This window comes from Eurosta solidaginis, chromosome 1 (assembly GCF_040869045.1).
Source record: "Eurosta solidaginis isolate ZX-2024a chromosome 1, ASM4086904v1, whole genome shotgun sequence".
NCBI lineage: Eukaryota > Metazoa > Arthropoda > Insecta > Diptera > Tephritidae > Eurosta > Eurosta solidaginis.
In genome coordinates, this window is record NC_090319.1 from 154,547,169 (window position 1) to 154,564,500 (window position 17,332).

General features: G+C 39.3%; 1 protein-coding gene and 1 pseudogene across 6 annotated transcripts in view; both read left to right on the plus strand.

The window, feature by feature from the left end:
- Positions 1-17,332, plus strand: part of stac (C2 and C2B_Munc13-like domain-containing protein staccato) — a 2,073,982-nt gene that overhangs the window by 11,611 nt on the left and 2,045,039 nt on the right. The gene's annotated exons all lie outside the window — the stretch shown is intronic.
- Positions 1-17,332, plus strand: part of LOC137236885 (glycerol kinase 2-like) — a 134,356-nt pseudogene that overhangs the window by 11,508 nt on the left and 105,516 nt on the right.

Below are 17,332 nucleotides of genomic sequence, written 5' to 3' on the forward strand. Positions count from 1 at the left end.
GAGTTAAACTTTTTATTTTCCGCCTTCGGATTATTAATACTGATGTCAAGACGCGTCGTTTGACACCTCTCGATATTTTTGGTAGCGTATTAGCAGTCGACCCCTCAACTAGACTATTACCAAAAAATATTTAAATTTTTCATTTTTACGTGGTGTGGGCAATGATGTGTAAATGTGCTAAGTCGTCAGCTTTTAAAAAAAATGTGCTAAGTCAACCTGTCAATAATATCAATCTGAATTACTAGTCAATTCTTTGTGCGCGCATTTTATTTATTTATTTAATTCATTCAGTCTAAAAGTGCTTGGTTCGTTCTTGTTGTTGTATCAACGATAAAGACACTCCCCGAAGGCTTTGGGGAGTGTTACCGATGTTGATGGCCCTTTGCCGGATATAGATCCAGTACGTTCCGGTAACAAGGCAATATTAAGGTACTACTAGCTCGACCATCTCGGGAACGATTGATATGACCACATTAAACCTAGGCCATCCCGACCTCCCTACCCCTAGTTCCATGAGGAACTTGGGGTCGCTAGAGCCTCGGCTGTTAATGAAACAGGATTCGCCACGGTTAGGTGAGTTGACAATTGGGTTGGAGAAGCTATATATTGTGCTGGCAACCCCTTGAGAGGGCGAACACAACCCCTGCAAAAATCGCGAGTACTCCATGCATGCATGTATGGAGTACTCGCTATGGACCAACCGAGTGCTCCAAATTAACCACAATTCATACAAAAAATATGGTCCAATTAACATTGCGATGTCCTAGGACGGGACCATATACTCCAGCTCCGCATTACATCAGAGTAATCCATGGAGTACCTACAGTCCAATAAACATCGTGCAGTGATTACAATCGTTAAAAACGAGCAATGATCGGCTTACAATATGTTCGTGTAGAAATATGAGTTGGTCCATTGGTACATTACAGTGGAGTACAGTGGTAAGTACTCCAGAGGACCACATGGTCCAACGATTTTTGCAGGGACCCCTTGAAATTGAATTTACCCAATTGAGACATGCCTTTGGTGTATGATAAATGCTTTGCGGTGACTATAATCTACTTCAATTCTTACATGTCGATAACTACATGCTTTCTTACAGACTAGTTAAAAATATAAAACAATTCAAGCTTAAATTTATATAAGCTGTTATTAAAATTAATAACACTACTGAATCGATTTGCTAGATGTATAGTCCTACTTATAGGTTCATTCATAGCATAATTCGTTTTATGAGTTATTTGTATAAATAATCTATTATGCCGAAGATCACGCAGTGGAATATATGGAATGAATAAAGTAGATAAATCAGAGCAATTCGTGCTAGGGTTTATTGCATTATAGGCAAGCATGAGTGCGATGAAAGTTCTTCTGTAACGCAAGGCCTGAAGACTAAGCAATTTGTGACTGCTGGTATATGATGGGAGGCCGGCTGGCCAGGAAGCATACGTAAAGCAATTTTGTAAAAAATTTTGGAACTTTTTCAATTTTATAGGAGTTAGATTCATAGAAAGGATTCCATATTATTGAGCAATATTCAATACCACTTCTGACCAAGGATATATAAAGTGCCTTCAACGTCATAGGGTCCTTAAAGTCACTGGTGTTTCGTCTACTGAACCCAACCATTACATCAAATTTTGAAACAACGAAATCAATGTGACTAGAAAAAGAGAGTTTGGAGTCAAAAATTACACCCAAGTCTTAACTCTCTTGACAAAGATTACGAGATTTAGCATTTAGTTTGTAGATAAAGCATGTGGCAGTTGTCTTTATGGAATAAGACACAACACAGCATTTGCTTGAATTTAAAAATAAGTTATTGCCTGCGCACCATCCGGCAAATGAGTCTAGATCAGAATCGTTAGAAATAAAATAAATAAATAAATAAATGTAAGGCGCGATAACCTCCGAAGAGATTTTTAACCGAGCTTCTCTTGCAATTTACGTTGTACTCTTTTTTAATTTTTCCTACAAATTGGCGGGACGGGACCTACTTGTTTTATGCCGACTCCGAACGGCATCTGCGAGGCAGATCAGTTTTCACTGAGATCTGTTCATGGCAGAAATACACTCGGAGTGCTTGCCAAACACTGCCGAGGGGCGAACCCGCTTAGAATAATTTTCTTCTAATTGAAAAACGTTATTTCTAAAATTTTGATGTTGCTTTGCCCGGGGTGTGAACCTAGGGCATTCGGTGTGGTAGGCGGAGCACGCTACCATCACACCACGGTGGCCGCCAATAGTTAGAAATAGTTTGACAAATAAATAGAATTTTTTGTGAAATATATAGTTTTAGTGTTATATTTCAATCATTAAAGGGGAGGAGTGATGGAGAAACATATTGAGTAAAAAGTGCTGTCATGAGAAAAAATTTGTTTTGAGTGAGGAAATTGTGCTAAGTCATAAAATAGCTTGTGGGTTAGCATACATGACTTTTATTTATCTTTTTCAAAGCTTCTACTCTCAAAAGTATTGCAACTAAGGTATCCTCATTCACAGTTTTGAAAAAAAATGGTTATTTCAAAAATTAGTCAGTTTTTTTCATCTCCTGTAAAATTCGAAAAAAGTGACTTAGCACTTTTTCACATTAAGCTAACGATATCTTATCTGTCAACTGCCTAACAGGAGCTTCAATGTGGCAACTTTTTAGCGTTTTGACAGAGTGTTCAATATGGCGGCGCCTATCTTCAACGGGTAGAAAGAGATATAGAATGAAACGGGGATAGTCAAATACAAATCAGGTGATCCAATCACTTTGGAATTTTGACGTCTATGCAGAAGATATCACACTTAGTTTGATTCACAATGGCTATGGATTTGCAACTCTTTGTTTCGAGAGAGCGCTGTCAAAATACACATTTTTGTCAATGATGCCCTTCCAAACAAAAATGAATAGGATCTGATTATGGGTTTTTGATATACATTTCGGCGATTTTATAGTTTCAATCATTTCATAAAATGATAGTCGAAAACTTCATTTCTTTAAACTTATTTTACAATAATACGACTAGTTAGAGTTAAATATGAACAAATCTAAGTAAAATCTACATTTTGATTAAATTAATTAGTCAAATATTATAACGCATTTAACTCACAGTGAAAACCAAATATTCTTTTAAAATTTGAGTAAATCGGACCTAGGATATAATAGTTAACATCATTTAGTGGATAAGGCTTATCTTACATATCTGACGGAGAAATAATCAGCCTTATTGTAAACTTCATGAGAATAAATCAATCCCATGAATTTTTATTTCCCATGAGCAAAAAATTCGTATCGTTAATTTCATGTGAATCAATCCTTATATTCGAATTTCGAATGTGCTATTGTGAACATCACTCATGTTTTGTTTACAAATTTTTGCAGAAAAAATTGCTGTTGTGTAGTCAAACATTTTTATTTTTGCGTTAAATATTAAAATTGTAATGATTAGTGCTTACTTGCGCCTTTGTTTAATTGAAGAAGAAACTAATACCAGTCAGCAATTGGCTGAACGAGTGTCCAGGAGGATATTACGCGACAAGTGTAATCCCCTTGAATTACCCAATGCAAGGTAAACACGCAAATAATTATACTCCTAAACCAAATAAATAATCGCGTTTTAACTATTTATATATATTTTTAACCAATTGTATAGAATAAATAAGCCGGCGTTCAAATATTTGTTGGATGTATTGCACAGTGGTCTGCCAGTGGCACGTAAACGTTTTGCAATAGTTACAGTCGTAAAGCTTTCAGCTGCTCTAAGATCTTTTGGTGAAGGAGCATACCAAAAAGGAGTAGGGAGGCAAGTGGATGTTGGCTTATCGCAGTCAAGTTTTAGCCACGTCTTGTCTGAAGTATTGAATGTTTTTGAGGAGTGCCTTTGCAATCAGTGGATCGCAAATAGAGCTTCTCAACCGGAAATTTCTGAACACGTGCAGTTTGAAGAATCTGAATCGCATTCATCATACCTCAATTAGGCTAAGCGTATTAGAGCAAATATAGGCAATTGCCTTATGTAAATTTATGAAAAAATGTTTTTATAATTGAATGACACTCTTCAAAGAAATGTCTGATTTGTATTAGCTCAAAAGCGGCTTTATTGTTAATTTTGCTTTACCAATTGGAAAAAATAAAGTACATAAAATTCATTTTTTTTACAAAAACGTTCGAAACATTCTAATTAATGCCTAAGCTTTTCTTTGCAGCTAGTATTTTCAAATTTTGAACCTCGATTTGGCTGTTTATAAGTATGAGTTTACGGTCAACTTCAATTTTTCTGAGCCGTTCAATTTCCGAATTGTGGTGTTTTGTTTCCTTTAGTAAACTGTTTTGAATATTTTGAAAGCTTTCGAGGCCTTGGTTTAATTCCTTTAAGTGGCCTTCTATTTCAGTATAGTGATGACTCTGGATTTCCAAGCCCTTTCTGACGTTGTCATTCATTTCTTTTTGAACATCTTGTTCAATGTTTAATAGCTCCGAAGGGTTAATTTTTTTGCGAGTTTGCTGGCTTGTTTTTTGTGCAGGCAAAGCACTTTCCCTTTGCGTGTCACCGGCAGTTTCGGTGCTAATTTCGTCCAAGCTATTGTCCATGCAACTAAGTTCCACTTCAGAGTCCTCACTAGAGCTGTTGTCTTCATCACTACTGTTATTTTCACGTTGCTTACCAGTTGATTTCGTTGCATTCAAACCAAAAGGCTTGCCATCTTCGACACCTTCCGCAGCTGCTACTGACGGAGTTATATCCAAAATTGACTGTGTTATGGTTTCGCATCTACGATGGAAGCAGTAAGGAAGGCGGTCGGCATGATATGTTGGTGCACAGTGGCTAGTCATTGTCGGCTGGGGCGGGTCCTTGCCAACCCTACTGTTCCTGCGCCATAAACAGAAAAATGTTCCTATCATGCCTATCAAAACTAGCAGCTGTCAAATTCAAAACAAAACCGACAGAAGCGCAGAGACCGACTCAAAACGCTTAAAATTCAATTTAAAACAACATCCGGTCGAACCGGATGCCACGGACAGACCGTTAAACATTCAAAATTTAAATTCAAAAAAAACTGTCAAAAAAAAAGTAACTAACTAACGATCAAAAAACTAATCGAACCGGAAACGACCGGTTACTAAATCTGAAAAATCAAAGAGAGAAAAAAAATAAGCTGAAAAATAAAAATACAAATAAAAGGGCCGAATATACATAGGGGGCGCCGCGGGTGGTGTTGCGACGCCCGGTGCTTTATCCCACCCTCAAATAACCATGGCCACCGACGCACCTAAAATTTCGGTGGCCCCTTACCTGTATACCTTAGGTGCCCTCTAAAAGAAAGGAGACCTCAGCATTCCCATTTACAATTTAGATTTATTGACAGTTCATACTAATTAATAACTTATGCATTAAATTTTTAGGATTCTATCGAGAATTTCTAAGTTTCACATGTGATGCTAGAGTTTACGTTTATTCCGAATTACATTTACATCGCATACAATTATTCGGATTCAACTCCTTATATGTCTTACAGCCTAGTGGTTTCGTATATAGTGTAGAAAATATTTTGAATGTACTAAATATCTTTTGGTTTTTAATTACTAGTGCAATTACATTAAATTCATTTTTATGTATTTCATTTAATTTGGGGAATTCTTCCTCTTCTTCCTTTTTTTTTTTTTTTTTGTGCAAGGGTTCATTCGCGACGTTATTTGAAAATACAAAAAAAAACGTCTGAAACGAGTTTATTGTTCCGGGTTCAAAAGGACATCGCTCCCCAACCCCTGTTGCATCTAGGTTATAACTCTCGCAGAAAGGCCTATGTCGCTAATGTGTAATGCATTACCCATTTACATGGCTTTCGCAGGTAAGTATAAAAAAAAATTTATGGTTCCGAGTGACACATTCAAATATGTAAGGTATTATATATATACTAGTGACACTATTCTGTAACTCGACTGGAATAAAATTATCTGCAGAACTCACACTTTCATAATTTTGGTTTTCTATTTCTTGACTGTATTGACCTTTCACAAGCTTTACAGAACAATGGTTCTTATTCGCAAGATTGCAGAACGGGTTTTACATTGCACTTATCCGACGGGTCAACAGAGTTAAGAGCACCAAAGTGTCCGAATTCATATACCGTACGTTCGAATCGAGTTACAGAAAGGGGTCTTTAGGTTCATTAAGCGTGCTTGGAATGAATTACAAAAATTTGAAACGATAATCTGTAAGTGACGAATTTTATCACTTCCTATAGATACATAATACAATTTCACCGAGTTGGAACGGACTCACCCAGTTTCAAACGTTGTTGTTGTAGTTGGTGTTGGTACTGTTGTTGTTGCTGTTGCTGCTGCTGAACCTGCTGCTGCTGAGTGTGCGTATGTTGCTCAGATGTTGCTGGCTGGCGTTGATGAGGTGTGATTATCGTGCCATTAGGTAGAATGTTATAGGGCAATGCTTGACCATTGGACACCACCCAATATTTGCTCAGCTCGTTTAGATGATGGTTTTGCGTTTGTTGTTGCAATTGTAATTGTTGCAATTGTTGTGTATCATTAATATGTTGCTGTGGTGAATGGCGCTGTGTTTGTTGATATGTCACTCTAGGAGTGGTACGTCTGGCGTCTTGGCATATGACGGTGCCGGGGTCACTGGATATGGTTGGTGCTATTGCAGTTGGTGTGGATGGAAATGACACCGCTAAGCCAACACCACTATTGCTAAGTTGAGGAACCGTGTATATTACGTGGCAATCGTTGGGAATATTCCAACATTCCCGCGCTCCTCGCATACGCGGAGAAGGCAACGCCGATGCCTTCCAATTACTATTTAGTAGTATTCACGATGCTCGGGAATTTAGCACGTCCTGAGAGTAGGTTAAAACGGTTTCAACGTGGCCACCGGCTAGCTGACTTCGTCTTTAATTGAATTCACTCATTTCGGAGACAATTTTCGGGTTAAAACGTTAAAATGTAAACTTCCCGTATGTAGCTCCTTAGCCTTTCAAAATTTGGCTATGTATATAAGCACGGCTTTGAGGAATTCCGAAAATACGATGAACATATGTAGAGGAGTGTTTTACGATTGCTATAAACCGCCCAAATTTTGATGGTGAACTATCTGTATTTGAGAACGCGCTCGTCAGTTCCACCAACTATATGTGGATGCACTTAAGTATCCTGTAATTTTTCACTTGACCACTTTTTGGTCACGAGGGTTGTGTGCTCTACCGCTTCAGACCGCCAGCAAAAAGGAAAAGGGACTTTTTCCTTTCTCGGAAACTCGTGGTGGTTTTTTTTTTCTTTTTCTCCCGTCTTCTAGTGATGGCCGGTCTGTCTGTTCCCTTCTTTCCGATATTTTTCTTTTTATCGCCACTTTCACCACATCGCTAGGTGTGTTCGCGTGAACACGCTCCCAAGGAGATCATGGCCGTAGACCGCAGCAGCAGACCGTAACAAACCTGCTTCGCTTAGAAGGCCCGACGATGGAGCGAACAGGAAACCGGATCCGCTGTGGGAAGCCACTGCCAGGGGCCTCCAATGCCAATCAACGTGGGGCACGACTCACCCCTGAGATAAGAGTCTCAAAGTCCTACTACGAAGCTAGCCGGGCAACATAGGTCCATCAAAAAAAAGTTAAGTCAAATTTGGGAATTAATTCTGTTTCCTAGTTTAAAAGGGCTTTGCGGCAATTAGACATTTGTTATGGAGAACTCGTCAAAACTCCGAAAGGTTTTAGTGGTTATCGCCCCCACAAAAGGCCTGACAAAAAAAAAGAGTATAGACATTTTGATATGGAGAACTCGTCCAAACTCCGAAAGGCTAGTGGTTATCGCCCCCACAGAAGGCCAAAAAAAAATATTTGGGTAGTCAATGGGAACACTGACATCCCATTCCCCGAAGGCACTCGGGCTCCAAAAAAAATGAAAAAAAACACAAACTCATTCATTCTTGTCCCTAGTGCTCCCAACCGCAACGCATAAGGGGGTCTTAAGGACCTGCCTCTGGGACTGGTTGGGGCCACTAGGGTCAATGTCCTACACACACAGGTTAGTCCCAACACACCCAGCCGCAACGCAGAGGCGGTCTCTGGGGACGCGCTAGTGGGACTGGCTGGGGGTGCTGAGGCCTCCCATCCATTCACCCGGGACACCCCTCCTGCCTCCACCGCTATGGTTGGAGCGGCCTCAATGGCCGCTCCCCAGACTGGTGGGACAGGGAAGGGTGTCACTTTGAATCCCAGCTCAACCCGTCACAATCCAGGTGGTACTATGTGTTGCCACCTGAGACGTGGGATGAACTGGGGTCCTACAAATCCACACTCACTCATACCTGACATCACAAATTCGGCATGAGGGAAACTAAAAAAAAAACTAGAAAAAATTTGACATAAAAAAAAACCCAGTTAGCGGACTAATATTTTTCCAATGCCGACTAACGGACAACATTCCGGTAACAAAAAAAAACACCCCAATTACAAAAAAAACTAAGTGCGTTCAGCACTGCCTCATTGGGTGAAAATAAAAAAAATTCCGGAGACTTGACGTAAAGTCTCGTGGCTCCGTCCGCTACTGCCCCCGATGACCAGCCCGGACAACCTGATCCGTCTAACCATCCCACCGCAACGTAGGTGGCAGCTCTGTGGCTGCTCACTCGGACTGGTGGGATGGTCAACCTCACAGGTTGACCCGACTGACCCTCGCGGTCAGCGCTTCAGGCGCCACGTTGGGCGCCATCTGTTATGGCGCCCTCAGCAACTGTCATCGATGATCATTCTGGACAATTTGATCCGTCCAACCATCCCACCGCAACGCAGGTGGCTGCTCCTGCGGCTGCACACCTCGGACTGATGGGATGGTCAAATTCACAAGTTGACCAAAATGACCAGCGCGACAGCGCCTCGGGCACCAAATCACGTTGGGCGCCATCTGTTATGGTTTCGCATCTACGATGGAAGCAGTAAGGAAGGCGGTCGGCATGATATGTTGGTGCACAGTGGCTAGTCATTGTCGGCTGGGGCGGGTCCTTGCCAACCCTACTGTTCCTGCGCCATAAACAGAAAAATGTTCCTATCATGCCTATCAAAACTAGCAGCTGTCAAATTCAAAACAAAACCGACAGAAGCGCAGAGACCGACTCAAAACGCTTAAAATTCAATTTAAAACAACATCCGGTCGAACCGGATGCCACGGACAGACCGTTAAACATTCAAAATTTAAATTCAAAAAAAACTGTCAAAAAAAAGTAACTAACTAACGATCAAAAAACTAATCGAACCGGAAACGACCGGTTACTAAATCTGAAAAATCAAAGAGAGAAAAAAAATAAGCTGAAAAATAAAAATACAAATAAAAGGGCCGAATATACATAGGGGGCGCCGCGGGTGGTGTTGCGACGCCCGGTGCTTTATCCCACCCTCAAATAACCATGGCCACCGACGCACCTAAAATTTCGGTGGCCCCTTACCTGTATACCTTAGGTGCCCTCTAAAAGAAAGGAGACCTCAGCATTCCCATTTACAATTTAGATTTATTGACAGTTCATACTAATTAATAACTTATGCATTAAATTTTTAGGATTCTATCGAGAATTTCTAAGTTTCACATGTGATGCTAGAGTTTACGTTTATTCCGAATTACATTTACATCGCATACAATTATTCGGATTCAACTCCTTATATGTCTTACAGCCTAGTGGTTTCGTATATAGTGTAGAAAATATTTTGAATGTACTAAATATCTTTTGGTTTTTAATTACTAGTGCAATTACATTAAATTCATTTTTATGTATTTCATTTAATTTGGGGAATTCTTCCTCTTCTTCCTTTTTTTTTTTTTTTTGTGCAAGGGTTCATTCGCGACGTTATTTGAAAATACAAAAAAAAACGTCTGAAACGAGTTTATTGTTCCGGGTTCAAAAGGACATCGCTCCCCAACCCCTGTTGCATCTAGGTTATAACTCTCGCAGAAAGGCCTATGTCGCTAATGTGTAATGCATTACCCATTTACATGGCTTTCGCAGGTAAGTATAAAAAAAAATTTATGGTTCCGAGTGACACATTCAAATATGTAAGGTATTATATATATACTAGTGACACTATTCTGTAACTCGACTGGAATAAAATTATCTGCAGAACTCACACTTTCATAATTTTGGTTTTCTATTTCTTGACTGTATTGACCTTTCACAAGCTTTACAGAACAATGGTTCTTATTCGCAAGATTGCAGAACGGGTTTTACATTGCACTTATCCGACGGGTCAACAGAGTTAAGAGCACCAAAGTGTCCGAATTCATATACCGTACGTTCGAATCGAGTTACAGAAAGGGGTCTTTAGGTTCATTAAGCGTGCTTGGAATGAATTACAAAAATTTGAAACGATAATCTGTAAGTGACGAATTTTATCACTTCCTATAGATACATAATACAATTTCACCGAGTTGGAACGGACTCACCCAGTTTCAAACGTTGTTGTTGTAGTTGGTGTTGGTACTGTTGTTGTTGCTGTTGCTGCTGCTGAACCTGCTGCTGCTGAGTGTGCGTATGTTGCTCAGATGTTGCTGGCTGGCGTTGATGAGGTGTGATTATCGTGCCATTAGGTAGAATGTTATAGGGCAATGCTTGACCATTGGACACCACCCAATATTTGCTCAGCTCGTTTAGATGATGGTTTTGCGTTTGTTGTTGCAATTGTAATTGTTGCAATTGTTGTGTATCATTAATATGTTGCTGTGGTGAATGGCGCTGTGTTTGTTGATATGTCACTCTAGGAGTGGTACGTCTGGCGTCTTGGCATATGACGGTGCCGGGGTCACTGGATATGGTTGGTGCTATTGCAGTTGGTGTGGATGGAAATGACACCGCTAAGCCAACACCACTATTGCTAAGTTGAGGAACCGTGTATATTACGTGGCAATCGTTGGGAATATTCCAACATTCCCGCGCTCCTCGCATACGCGGAGAAGGCAACGCCGATGCCTTCCAATTACTATTTAGTAGTATTCACGATGCTCGGGAATTTAGCACGTCCTGAGAGTAGGTTAAAACGGTTTCAACGTGGCCACCGGCTAGCTGACTTCGTCTTTAATTGAATTCACTCATTTCGGAGACAATTTTCGGGTTAAAACGTTAAAATGTAAACTTCCCGTATGTAGCTCCTTAGCCTTTCAAAATTTGGCTATGTATATAAGCACGGCTTTGAGGAATTCCGAAAATACGATGAACATATGTAGAGGAGTGTTTTACGATTGCTATAAACCGCCCAAATTTTGATGGTGAACTATCTGTATTTGAGAACGCGCTCGTCAGTTCCACCAACTATATGTGGATGCACTTAAGTATCCTGTAATTTTTCACTTGACCACTTTTTGGTCACGAGGGTTGTGTGCTCTACCGCTTCAGACCGCCAGCAAAAAGGAAAAGGGACTTTTTCCTTTCTCGGAAACTCGTGGTGGTTTTTTTTTTCTTTTTCTCCCGTCTTCTAGTGATGGCCGGTCTGTCTGTTCCCTTCTTTTCGATATTTTTCTTTTTATCGCCACTTTCACCACATCGCTAGGTGTGTTCGCGTGAACACGCTCCCAAGGAGATCATGGCCGTAGACCGCAGCAGCAGACCGTAACAACTGTTCTAGTACAGAAAAAAAATGTTGCTTGCAAGGTCCTCCACCGGTCTTTTTCCTATTTTTGGTATTTTCGACAGCCTTGTTTCGTACGCATCGTTTTTGATCAATCCAAACCTGTAAGCAATGGCTATATAAATTTGATTGATTTTGATGGTGGGCCCATGCTATTGAGGGAATTGTTCAATTTCTTCTAAAAAGCCAGCACTTTATCTTTTTTTTTTTTTTGGAAGACCTTTCCTATTTCAGGATTTTCGGTCATAGTGCTTACCAAGAAAGTCAACTGAGTTTTATTTATAGACCTAATGTGATATAAAATAATTCTTAACTAAGTTTAATAAGCAATAAACAATCCTTACATTTTATCGAGTGTTGTTCCCCACTTTCAGTTTTGCGAACAAATTCTATACATTCACGTGGAAAAAATTTGTTGACGGTTAGGGTAATTTTTCGAAAATGGGAAATTTTTCACATGTGAAGCTCACAATGAGAACAGAACAAATGTGGGAATTTTTCCATTGGGAATTGCATTTACGCGAAGTTTACAATAAGGCTGAATATTTACCCTCCACCTTTGAACTTATAATATTTACACCAAAAAAAAGTATTTTTATCTTTTTTCCCATAACTTATGAACGCATTTCTACAGTTGTAGGTCAAACTAAAGTTTACCGAAATTTTTGGCCCGTTTTTCGTTTAAGCTGGCACATTTTTGTTCTGGCACCCGCTTCAGCTGGCGCGAGGGATTTATCTGTGATTGTTGCCAGCACAAACTTGAGATAAATCCTTCGTGAGAGCGAAAAAAATGAGAGCGTAAACAAATGTTTCGTATCAAGTCATCTTTGTATAGGAGTATTACATATATGTACTAGAAGACCCGGCAGACGTTGTCCTGCCCTAAAAATCGACCGACGCATCTCTTCAAACACCGGCAACCAACTAACACACATTTTAGCCTTTCTTTTTATATATATACAGACCAATTCTAAATATTCTCGCAGAATTTTGTTCTCGCGAATTTTTTTATTCCCGCGGAGAAAATTCCTCCAATTCTTTTCTCCTAGGGAGAAGAATAATTGGGGAATAGGAATTTCGAAGTCAGCTGTTTTGTGAATTGAAATTTCGTTGCGCATTTCTTATTTCGTTTAAAAAATTGAAAAGTTTAATTATTGTTGCAAATTTGTTTGAAACTTAGAAATAAAATATAAACAATGCACAGTATTGCATTTCATGTGTTATTCACTGAAATGAGTAATGAATTTGTGCCACAGCAACATCAACAGAGGAGCATAAGAAGAAGAAGACAGCTGGATAACACAAATCCTCTGGGTTGCATGCCTTCATTCAGCCATGCAATTTTCTGTCGGCCAAGTCGAGTTGAGTTCGCCTTTCGCCATATGCCGAAATCTATTTAAGCCTTCTTAAAAATCCCTGCGCAATTTCTGGATGGCTGCATCAAATATACCAAGAGCTCTTATGTTGCTTATGATATACTTTTCTACTTAAAATAAAGAATATTGTGGTTGTTGTTGTTGTTGTATTAACAGTGAGAATATTGTGGTAGAATGTACATACATATTTTAGCACAAATTTTTACAAATAAGTGTTCTTTCTTAAAAGAACCAATTTCCTTGAACTATTTTGATGCATTCCCTTTAATTTAACAAGTGAAAAAACTCTTATGAATTACAGAGAAATCTCCCTCACATTCATAATACCTACTTTTCTCCCATAACCGGTTTCCGCTTTTTCGAACATTGTTCAGAATAGGAGGAATGGGAGAAGTGAAAAAACTCACAAGTAATTTTTATTTAGAATACGAAGAATGGGAGCAGGGAAAAAACTCGCACGGAATTTTTTTTAGAATTGGGCTGATAGATTTTTATTTTTCACACTTCATTTTAATATTAAAACGAAATGCAGATTTTCGTTGCTTTTGAAATTCGGCTTAAAAATTGCACATGGAACAACTAAAGACTCTCCTGAATTAAAAAAAATGTCATAGTACCTCTAAATCGCGGGCCCCCTCAGAACCCCCACCCTCTCGGCGGGCCTGGTGATGTGCTATACTTGATATCATTCGCTATAATATTTTTTATTGATAGGCACGTTGTTTAATTAAACACCAACCAATTACACGGAAGTATATCCGCACCGCTGAAAATGTGAGTGCCGGTGCGTATACGTAACATTTTATTATTACGTATTTTATTATTATTATAAAAAATTTTGCAATAAACTGAGATATAACCTTTCCTATATTTCAAGTTAGACTACAAACGGGGTACAAAACAAATCAAAATCGGTTCAGTAGTTTAGGAATCCATCGCGGCCAAAGATTTGTGACACGTGATTTTTATATATTAAGAAGAAAGAAGATATTATTATTATTATTAGCTTCCTTATTTAGCCGTAGCTATTTAAAACTTTCAGGTACAGCTTAGTAATACAAAATCGGCAATCTTAGCAATAGCTAATTGGCTCATTGTGAGCTATAATATTCTCTAATATGATATATTATCAGTCTTTTAAATACATTAATATTTCTTTCGTTTTTTATATTGCTTGGCAATTCATTAAAACATTTTGTGTCTTATTGGATTTATAAAATTTAATTCTAAAATCATTCTTGTTCCTTAAGCCGTAGGGTTGCACATCTCCTACATATGCTATTTGGCTCGTTAAGTACTTTGGTAGTAGGTGATATTTCATTTTAAACACAAAAAGAAGTACGTACATAATTGTTCTTTGATTGATATTTAACCATTTCAGAGTTTCTAACATATATGTGATTGGTGTCAGCTTATTACATAATAGTATGCACCGCATCCCTTTGTTTTGTAGTTTTTGCAGCCTGTTTTTCATCTGTGTGGATCCCAGGAATAAAATGGTCGAACAATATTCAAAATGTGGCTTGATCATTACATTAAATATCTTTACTGCGCTGTCGAGATTTTACTGCAGATATAATCTATATACTTATCGAAATTTAATTTCTTGTCGATGACAATGCCTAGATATTTAGTTTCGTCAACTTTATCTATTATTTCATCATTAACTATAATATTATCTTCCGATTCGCCGTTGATTACAATTGCTTTCGTTTTTTTAACGTTGAGTTTTAACTTGTTCATACTAATATAGTTATAGATAAATTTTAAGTTATAGTTCAACCTAGCAATACACTCCTGACATGAATTTCCTAAATTTAAGAAGATGAAATTAAGAATATGACATTATTTTCATGTATTTTTTCTTAAATTGAATTGTCGCCCTCCCTCCCAATACGACTTCAGTATTGGTGTAAGTGTGTAAGCTATATTCTAAACGAAATAACAAAAAAAAAAAAATCGACTTAGTTCAGGTGAAGTAAGAAAAAAAGGACAGAAGATGTACGCTATGTGAAATGGCAGGGATGTACTTTCAAAGGTCAGAAGGGGTAAAATATGTACCCGCTTCGAAAAAATAGGATTAAAAATATGGATACCTTGCTACGAAAGCCATTACAGAAACTTTTTTCAGCATATCAGTGCCACCTAACGCAAATGCAAAAAGGAATACACAGGACCAGTGGGCGCTTATATTTTCGCATCGAATAAAAGTAAAAAGCTAAAGCTGTGATGAGCAGTAAATCTCAATAATCAGGCCTGTTCTGAATTCCAACTCGTTTTGAAAAGTAAAACGAGGCTGATTCCGAGTCGATTTCTTTTTGGTGTTCTCAATTCCGATTGAAAGAAATCGATTCGAAGTCCATTTCGAATCGTTTTCATTTCGAGTCGATAACCATGCGAAACAGCTGTTTTTATTTATTTTGGTTTTAGTTAAATTAAAATTGTGTAAAAATTTGAACAAAATGCCAGCACCAATAGTTTTCGGAAATGCAGAGGCTAGAAGACGTGAAATGGTGCATAAAAAACGTGAAAATCGAATGCGTAGTATTTTTTATTGGCAGGTTTGCAATTATAACATGGAAATACTAGATGTAGATGCAAGTCACCCGGGGTCGTGTCATGATTCCTTCATATGGAATCAAAGTGAAGTAAGGCAGTTCTATAGAAATAATAGTGCTCCAAACACTTGAATTTTGGCGGATTCTGGTTATGCGTTGGAGCATTGTATATTGACACCATATAGGAGCCCACAGTATGGATCAATGGAACATAAATATAACAAGAAGCATGCTGCGACGCGCAATATGGTTGAACGCACAATAGGCGTGTTCAAAAGCCAGTTCCGATGCTTGCAAGGAACTCTGCAGTATGAACCACGATTTGTAGGGCAAATTATTAATGTGCGCTACACAACATTTGCCGCAAGCGCAACGTTCCTGTCTACGAAGATGATGGAAGGGATGAAGAAATTTAGCATAGAAATCCGGACGACGAAAACGAGGGCGAAACCATTCCTCAAGCCGACATAGATGGAGTGGAAGTCAGAAATGACGTTGCTCGAACTTTCCTTGTGTAATATATATAAACTCCTGGCCGAAAAACCTCTCCTTCTCCCTCTGCCTCTCCCTATACCTCTACCTCTCCCTCTACCTCTACATCTACCTCTACCTCTCCTTCTACCCTACCTCTACCTCTACCTCTTCTTCTCCCTCTACCTAAACCTCTACCTCTACATCTACCTCTCCTTCTCCCTCTACCTCTACCTCTCCTCCTTCTCCCTCTACCTCTACCTCTCCTTCTCCATCTACCTCTACCTCTCTTTCTCACCCTCCTCTACCTCTACATCTACCTCTCCTTCTCCTTCTACCTCTACCTCTACCTCTACATCTACTTCTACCTCTCCTTCTCCCTCTACCTCTTCCTCAACCTCTACATCTACCTCTACATCACCATCTCCATTTCCATTTCTATTTGATCTGTACTAAATCGGTCATGTTTATCTTGTCATAATATTAAAATAAAATAACGAAACGAGCTTCGGTTATTTTTTAAATTCCTTAGTTTCCTTCTCTTTGTCCGACTTGCTCCTCTCCCTCTGCTGAGAAGGAAACAAGCTCTGGACAAATGGGAGGTGCTTTTCCAACCCTGCGAAATACAATGACTGGTGATTGTTTCTTTTTGCGCCCGAAGAGATGAACGAGCCTGTCTAGTGACCATATCAGCACCGCTTACTAAGCCTAAACCCATATGTTAGGTCCCGCTCTTACGATATTCGGTTCTTCGCACTAATAAGGCTCTGTTTTAATCCCTCATATTGTCATCCATACAGCTTTAATGATCCTCAATCTCCTGTTACAGGCTAAAACTCAAAACTGCACCTGCTGCGTCTGCCTTAAAATATATGCCCTGTTTATTCGTGGTAAGATGAAAGAGTTTCCACTAGACTTTACCTCACCTAATAGACCTAGCCCTCATTACACATCACTCCGTGCAATACAATCTATTTGATCCTGATATCAGGCACAGGTTAGGGGGTTAGAATATACCCGCGGTAGGTATGCCTATCGTAGGAGGCGACTAAAATACCAGATTAAAGGGGCTGTGTAGCACAACCCCTTCAGGTTGCCAGCGCAATACATAGCTTCTCCAAACCCAATTGTCGACCTCGCCTATCCGTGGCTAATCCTGTTTCATTAACAGCCGAGGCTCTGGCCACCCCGAACCCTTATGGATCTAGGGGTGGGAGGGAAGGATGCCCTAGAAGGTCGCATGTGTTCATGACAAATGGTTCCCGAATTGGTCGGGCTTGGTACCGGATCTGCATCCGGCAAAGGACCATCAACT